Below are 8690 nucleotides of genomic sequence, written 5' to 3'. Positions count from 1 at the left end.
GTCCCAGGCTCCAGGAGAGGGGCTGGAAGCAAAACATCCCTGCTGGCTGCAGAAGGCAGCCTGCTCCAGATGAGCTGCTGGCAGGATGGCAGCAGGGCTGGATCCTGAGAGCAGGACCCAGTGAGGAGCTGGCAAACAGCAGCGTGGGATATCAACTCCCAAGTTATAGGATCAGAGCCTTGGAGAGGCTGAGCAAGGACAGGCAAGGGCTGGCCCAGCATGAGAACGGAGCTGAGCTGAGCGAGGGTGAGATGCACACCTGCAGGCAGTGAGGCATCCAGCTCCTCTGATCCTGGGGGGATTTGTTCCTCTCGGTGCACTGGGTATTTAAAGTCACTCTGTAGGCAGGTTTTTATGAGCGGGTTTTGGCACATGGATTGCTCCCTGTGCTTCGTGTCTGTGGCACTCTGGAAAAGCATCCCTTTCTCATGCAGAGGCAGTGTACAGGATCGGGAGCCTGGAGTTCCCACTCTGGCCAGGGTGATGCAAGCCTGGCTCCTGGATCCCTGTGGTACCAACTGGAGTTTGCAGGGGAGCCACAGGCATGCCAGAGTCCAGCTGGATTTAAAACCCTGCAATGATCTGGCACCTTGGGCTCCCATATCTCCTGGAGGAATCTTGATCTGCAGCAATGTTCATTCTCTTGTGTGATTCCCACTGTTAATTACACGATATGGAGCGATGGTGCCATGGTCTCTGCTCCGTGCCAGGAGTGCCAGCGCTGTCTGACCACATGCAAGAGCTGGTCTGGAGCTGGATGTGAACAGGAACAATTTCCCAAGGGACGAGATTAGAGAATCAGGTTTGGGTGGGAAGGGACCTTAAAGATTATCTATTTTTATCCCTTGTGATGGGCAGGGACACCTTCCACTATCCCAGGTTGCTCCAAGCCCTGTCCAAGGATGGAACAGCCACAGCTTCTCTGGGAAACCTGTGCCATGGGCTCTCCACACTCCCAGGGAAGAATTTTTTCCCAATATCCCATCTGGCAGTGGGAAACCATTCCCTCTCATCTTGCCACTCCAGGCCCTTGTCCCAGGTCCTTCTACAGTTCTCCCAGATCTCGTTTCGCTCTAGAAGGTGCAGTGAGGTAATCCCTTCCCTTCCTTTCCCTTCCTTTCCCTTCCTTTCCCTTCCTTTCCCTTCCTTTCCCTTCCTTTCCCTTCCTTTCCCTTCCTTTCCCTTCCTTTCCCTTCCTTTCCCTTCCTTTCCCTTCCCTTCCCTTCCCTTCCCTTCCCTTCCCTTCCCTTCCCTTCCCTTCCCTTCCCTTCCCTTCCCTTCCCTTCCCTTCCCTTCCCTTCCCTTCCCTTCCCTTCCCTTCCCTTCCCTTCCCTTCCCTTCCCTTCCCTTCCCTTCCCTTCCCTTCCCTTCCCTTCCCTTCCCTTCCCTTCCCTTCCCTTCCCTTCCCTTCCCTTCCCTTCCCTTCCCTTCCCTTCCCTTCCCTTCCCTTCCCTTCCCTTCCCTTCCCCTCTCCCGCGCCGACAGCGACACCTGGCGGCCCGCGCCGCCCCTGCACCCCCGCCCGGGGCCCGCAAATCCCGGGGGCCGGAGCGTGTCCAGGGCAGGGAATGGAGCTGGGAAGGGAATGGAACACCAGGGAGCTGGAAAGGGGCTCAGCTGGAGAAAAGGAGGCTCAGGAGAACCTTCTGGCTCTGCACAGCTCTCTGACAAAAGGGGACAGCCGGCGGGGATCGGGCTGTGCTACCCGGGAACAGGGACGGGACAAGGAGGAAACAGCCTCGAGTTGTGCCTGGGGAAGTTTAGCTTGGACATGAAGGGAATTTCTTCATGGAAAGGGCTGTTCAGCCCTGGCACAGCTGCCCAGATGGTGGAGCCCCCACTCCTGGAGGGACTTAAAAGCCAGGTGGATGTGGCATTTGGGGGCATGGGTCAGTGGAAGCCTTGGCAGTGCTGGGGGAACTCTTGGATTCTTTCATCGTAGCAGGTTTTCTAACTTAAATGGGTCTATGAGTCCATCTCTATATTGTGTTTAGTCACTCATTCCCCATGACAGAGTGTGGCAGTGGTGTTTTCCAGCCAAGGGCTTTTCCCCATCGTTCATTCAGGAACATTTCTCCCTGGCCGGTTGCATTCTGCTCACAATAGTGAGTCTTTAATGACAACCCCACTGCATGTTCAGGACAAAGCTTAGAAATGAGGGATAGGGGATCTGTTGCCCCGTCCAGGAGGGATTATCTCACTGCATGGGTGGTGACATGCAAATATCACCAATCTAAAAGCAATTTTGCAAGTGAAATGCGTGTTCATACAGGTTTCACCCCATAAAAATGCCTGTGGATGGTTTTTCAAGACCTACCTTTTGCTTTTCATGGTATTCAAGAGATATTAAGGAGCAGAAAGTTCCTTTCCAGCTGACCTAACCCTCACCCTGCCCCACAAGGAGATGCCTCCAGTAGGACACAGAGGATGGAATTCTTTGCTGAGACCCACCAGTGTCCAGCCCTGTCACCTGTAGCTCAAGAAAGTGCTGAAATAAGACCTCTGGAAGTGGTTCAAGGCCAGACTTCCAGTTCATAGGGAAAACCCAAGGAAATGCAGCTTATTTTACTCATGCAAGCTAAACAGCTGAGCACAGTGATTGCAAAGCAAGAAAACGCCCAAGAATTTTTGCCACAATGGAGACAAAATTTTAATCAGCTGCTAAAAACGTGTGAGGATCCTGCCGTCATCATCCAAATTAGGACAAGACCTGGCCTGTGCAAGTTCTTTCTTCCAGGATCCCTTCTTGCTCCAGGATCCCTTCTTAGTGTATCTGGGGTTTTAAAATATTTCCTAGCACAGAAATGAAGATGGGACTGTTGCAGGTTTTACAGAAGCATTTAAAAATCTTTTTGACTTTTTTTATTTTTTTGAAAGAAGTTTTAATTGAATTACAGGTAGACAGGACTTCACGTGGTGGGAGCTGCTGGAGAGCAAATGGTCTGGCCAGGATTCTGAAATCACCCAGGAATGGTTGGATGGGAGGAGGACAGGTTGCCTTTCCAAAACCTTTTCCTGACTCTTCCCACAATTTCAAAATGAAGATCTATGAAAAAACACCAGCACTGAAAGAACAGAATAGAGCCAAAGGCACAAAGCATTTTAATGAGGCAAAAACATCCTGCTAAGTCTTTTGGTTTATTGGTGTTGAGCCTGTTCCAAGCCCAAAGAAAAGGACTCCGAATCTATTAAAATAGTTGGCTTGTGGGATCTGCAATGTAAGCATGATTAAAATCCATCTATTTTTATCCATATGAGAATATATCAGCAAGAGGAATCTGGTTTTTTCAGAAGCAGAATATATTTGTCTTCAATAAAAGCATCCAGGTGTGCAACAGCATTGCCCAGTGCTGGGAAGAGAGAAAGGCACTTGGGTCTGCAGCTTCCCAGCCCCTTTGTTGGCTGGTGCTGGTGACATTCCAAGAATTGTAATGCCATTTGCACAGAAAATGGGTGACAAGGGTTAGATCTCTGCAACCTGAAGAAATTCAGGCTTGCTGCTGCCCGCAGCAATCTAAACCCTGAGAGGAGTGGGAGAGTCCTGCTCTTTCCTGCTTCCAGTTTTGATGGATCCAGGGGCTCCACAACCTCTTCTGTAGAGGGTGTGGGATTTGCTCACTACGTCTTTCTGCTTCTCATTTATCCCAGTGAAAACGGGGATTTTAATACTTTCTCAGAGAGAAAGTCGCATAAATATTTTCCACTTCCTGGGCAAATGCTCCAATTGTGCTTTTGTAAAAGAGTGATGGGATACAGTGACTCCTACAATTAATTATCTCAATTCCTGTATTGTGTGTGGGCTCTGAAAAACCATGGTAAACCATAAACCAGCTGCAACTGCCACAGCACAGGGAAACACTTGCATAAGTGACCTGTAAAACACAACCACATCAGTTTATAACTGCTGCTCTCTTGGCTTCCCAGGGGAAAAGGGGAAGTCATGGAGAAGACTGAGCTCTCTGAGGATGGGTGCTGTGCTTGGAGTCATGTGCTGAGCTACAGTGAAAGGTCTGTTGTTTGAGCAGAGACATAATAAAATCCCTGGAGTTGAATTTTGAAGGATCATTTGCACTGAAAAGCCAACAAAAGACCAAGTAGGAGTAGGTTCAGGTGCCTGCTTTCCTTCTCTTCTCCCTCCGACAGATACTCAATTTCTCCATTGAAAATGGTTTGCTTTGTAATTTTCTGTCCTGATACCAACTCTCACCTGAGCATCAAGCTCTGATCCAGTGCAGAACAAACTGTAACAGCATTATAAGCATTGTTGTGCAACATCCATGGCACCAGATCCTGGCATCCACTGGCAAGGAAAACGCTCCCAAATGACACACAAACATCAGCCAGAAACCCCCGGGTGTCCTGGGGAGGGAAGAGGTGGCACAGCCAGCCCCCAAAACACAAACAATTTATTTCATATTTAGCAATATCATGCCATGCATGCTCCCCTTATAAGGCAAACACAGGAATGGCATGTGCCTTCCCAACCACATGCTGAAACTGTATTCCGAGGCTCTGCTCTCCCCCAGCCTCCCTTGCTTAATGCTACAGCAGCTCCAGGCAGCTTCGTGTTCCCAGGATGTTTTTTCCATTAAATGCTACATTTCCAGGAAACTTGTACACAAATTTCCCTCTGCTGCTGTGTGACTTTTCCTCTCTGTGTATCCCAGCCTGAGCAGTCTGAGTGCAGCAATGGAGCAGACAGCCCTTTCTTCTCCAGGGCAGCTTTATGGACCTGTGTGCACAATTAGGAAATAAATAAAGGAAAAATAGAAATCTGGTGCAAAGAGGAGCAGGTTGGAAGTCTGAAGGCTTTTATCTTTGCCTTAGTACTATTCAAGTAACAGGGGACACTGGTCTTCCCTGTGTTGCCTGTTTATAGTCAATGTAAGGGAACAAAAAGAGTTTGTGGGAAGGTCTGTACATTTTAAACTTTGAAATTTCAGCTCTTCCTTCCCCTGGAAGACTCTACGGGTCAGTGCTGATTTGAGTGAAGCCATCTGTCTATTTATATTACTCAATATGTTGTCCATTCCCTCATTCTCAGTTCTCCTCATGCTTAGGGAAAAGGCATGGCAAATTCAGAGATGTGGGAGAAAACAAGCAGCAAGCTGCCAGTTTGTTTCACCCTGATGAGCAAAGAGAACTGGAAATCCTGGGGCACCATGCTCTGTGAAAGACAGACGTGGGGAAGCCCTCAGGAAAAGGCAGAAAGTGAAGCAGAGCAAATGAATGGTTTTATCCCTACTCAGAGGTGTATGGGTGCATCCTTGCCCATGGAAAGGGGCAAATAAATACTAAATAAAGGGGAATACTAAATAATAAAGGGGTCAGTCAATACTAAATAGCTTAGGAAGCCTGCTGCTTGCACAAGCTCAGCTGTGCCATCTTTTCCTAGCATTCCTAAATCTGAAACCCCTCTTGCCCATTTCTAATGCTCATCCATGAGCAAAGCCAAAGCTCCAGAGCATTTCTGCAGAGAAGCCTTGCAGGCAGAGGTCCTTGAGCAAATGATGAGCTGAAGATTCCTGGGCCACAGAACCAAGGTACAGTTTTGTTGGAAGTCATCCAAACACCGAGGTCACCTGGTACTCATTCGTAAAGGAGAGAAGCTGTTTGAAAGGAAAAATGTTGGAAGACTGATTGGAAGAGGCAGCAGGACTTCATTCCTGTGTCTGTGTGAAGGGGCAGCTCTCCTCCCCAGGGAATGCTGTACAGTCACTTACAATCACAAAGAGGAGGTGGGAAAAGCCACCCCCGATCGCAGCAGCGTGTGCGAGCGAGTCTGGACAGGGAGCCCTGTCTCCCATCTTCCAGCACCCACGTAAACGTCCCTATATCACGTGTCTTCCATGAGGCCCTCATGTATCAAATTCCTATCAGTGCCATTAATTGTCAGCTCTTTGCTTTTACAGATGTTTTTTTACGTCCAGAAATGAATCCCAGCTCTTCCGTGCCCCTCGGGACATGGCGGTGGTAAATGCTGATACAATCAGGCTGGGAGCACATGCAGTGAGGCATCCCAGTGTCTATCCAAGCAAAACTTTTCCATGTGAGTGCTGCGAGTTCACAGCTATTGCTAGCAGCTTGCCACGGACAGACTTTGTATATCCTCTTGCAATATAATCTTCCCCAGAATGGTTTTGAAAGACCGTGAACTTGATCCTGCCAAAAATAGTCTGTGCAGCCAAAAAAAATCAACACAAGATCTTCAGTGTTTGAGCTGGCCTGCGAATTGCATTTTTCACCTTTTTCCAATGAGATGTTTCTTGACATCCATGAAACCTTCATTTGGCTTCTAATACCCCCAATTATCCTTGCAGCCTGCATTTTAATTGCAACATCAGAGCCCAGCAAGCAATTGGCTTCATGGGCAAGGGGGGCCCAGCCAGGCCTGCAGCCCCGTGAGCGGCCGTGCACAGGCTGGCAGCTGCAGCCCAAGAATGTGTTTATTTGTGTTTGGTTTATGTGGTTTCGGTGACCTTTTGTTAAAATCAGCCAGTGGCTTCCAGGAGGCAAAGTTACATGCTCACTGAAAAGAAATGCAGGGAAATAACCCCACACGGGCCCTTCTGCTGAACGTCACATTTGTGCTGAATATCGTGTCCTTATGCACAAGGCAGGGGTGGCTGAGGTTAAGGTTAAAGTCACGTTTGTTATCCATGGTGGCTGCATGAATATTGTCCCTTTGGTCCTCATCTGGAAGGACAGGCCAGAAATCAGTTTGGGGAAAATGGGGTGCAGTGGAAAATGGACAATAGATCCCCATGTTGGGGTTCCTGTGGGTCCTACCACCATTACAGGCTGTTACAGCTGAGGAGTGACTGTGTTTTTCTGTCCATTTGTCCGACTCTTCGACAAACTCACGGATAAAAAGAGCTGTTTGTCTCCTGCCTGGTGCCTACACCATGTTTTCGACCTCGTGGCTCATCCAACCTCCAGAGAGCAGCAGCAATTTCTGCTGTTCCTTCACGATCATTGTGAGTGAAGGAGGGATTCCTCCAAGTGATAAATCCATGCCAACACTCGGTTGGATTTGTCAGTGCCTTCCCGCATAAGCTGCCTGCTAATGCCACCAGAAAAGGGCATCAAAATTTTGCTTGGTCTCTGGCGGGTTGAGCCTCAGTCTTGGTTTTGATCACATCAGATACCACACGTTGTCTGTCTGTCCGTGCGTCCCTAAGCGAGGTGCATCAGAAACCACAGGGAGTCTGGGATTTAGGCTACATCTGCAGGGCAAATAAACACAGATGCCCAGACGCCGGCTTTCCAGGCTGAGGAAATGGCCTGTGGAGAAGCTGTGGTGTGGAGAGCTCTCTCAGCAACCAGCACTCTGCAGCCTGGGCCACATCCCCCAGCTACAGGCCTGCATAGAATTTCCACCTCCATCGTAGTTTGGTATTTTATTTTTTTTACACCTCACACTGTTTAAATAAGTGATGGATATTGTGGGGAGGAGTGTGAGCAATTTCTTCTTTTTCACCTCAGTGATTAGAAGAACAGAACTTCCTACACGCTTCCCACTCTTATGATTATGAGCTGAAAGACTCGGTGATCAAACCCCGTTGTGGCCAATTAGCCTGCAGTGTCCTCCTGTCACAGTGTCCCACAAGAGAAAATTCCTCCCAGCAGGTCAGGAGGGAGCATAGAATTTAAAGACATTAAGGGATTTAATGGTCATAAGTGAATATTGTGATGCTTCTGCTGAAAATCTCAACCAAGCAGGCAGCTCTCAGCGATGGATTTGCTCAGAGCGAAGCTTTCACTGCTCTGGGGATTCCAGAGGAGCTGGAGAGCAGCCAGGTGTGACAGCAGGTAGGAAGGTGACAATGCAGGTGGCTCTTCAGCCCGGACGAGTGAGGAAGGAAGTGTGTTTAGGTCAGCAGCCAGCTCAGAAAAACAAAATCCCCTTCCTAAGCCAATTGGAACAAAGGTTTTGTGTTTTAGGGGAAAGGTGGACACCTTGAAAAAGGGTTTTGCACCAAACTGCCACAGAAATCCTTACTTTTGAAATACAGCACAGCAGAGCATTTTGGGAAAAGGTCAGGAATGTTTGTATAGGATATTCAAAGCCTCACACTGGAATTTAATGTTGTTTGCATCCTTGGACTTGATTATTATTGCATTCTTTTAAAATATATCAGCTGTCAAGCAGCCCTGCTGCTGGCATTCCATACTGTAACAGAACAGGAGATGTGTTTACAGTTTGGATTTTACTTCAGGATCATTACAGGCAGCAATGGCTTGGCTGGAGCTGAAATCCCCATCCTCTGTGGGCCAAAGGCTCTTTGTTACAGTGAAATGAAATGCTGCTGCTTATTAGCTCTGAAAGGACCATAAGATTAAAAAGCAGATTGCAACATTAAATATAACATCAGTATGTTTTATATATTTATAAACAGTACATTTTAAAAAACCTTAATTTTTTGTTTTAAAAAAATTACCAAAAAAGGAAATTCTCTTAAACTAAAACACTAATATTCCAGCAGTATTTGCAATTGGGAAAGCCTCTGAGCAGTGTGTTGGGGTTTGGATAGTGGGGGAGCTACAGGAGTGGCTTCTTTGAGAAGCTGCCAGAAGCTTCCCCTGTGTCTGATGGAGCTGATGCCGGCCGGCTCCAAAAACAGACTTCTCATTATCCTACCAATCTGGTTATAAATTCCATACATTTCCTCAAACTTTCCTCTTGTTTT

The sequence above is a fragment of the Taeniopygia guttata genome, chromosome 9, assembly GCF_048771995.1.
Source record: "Taeniopygia guttata chromosome 9, bTaeGut7.mat, whole genome shotgun sequence".
Classification (NCBI taxonomy): domain Eukaryota; kingdom Metazoa; phylum Chordata; class Aves; order Passeriformes; family Estrildidae; genus Taeniopygia; species Taeniopygia guttata.
This window is presented reverse-complemented; position numbering follows the sequence as displayed.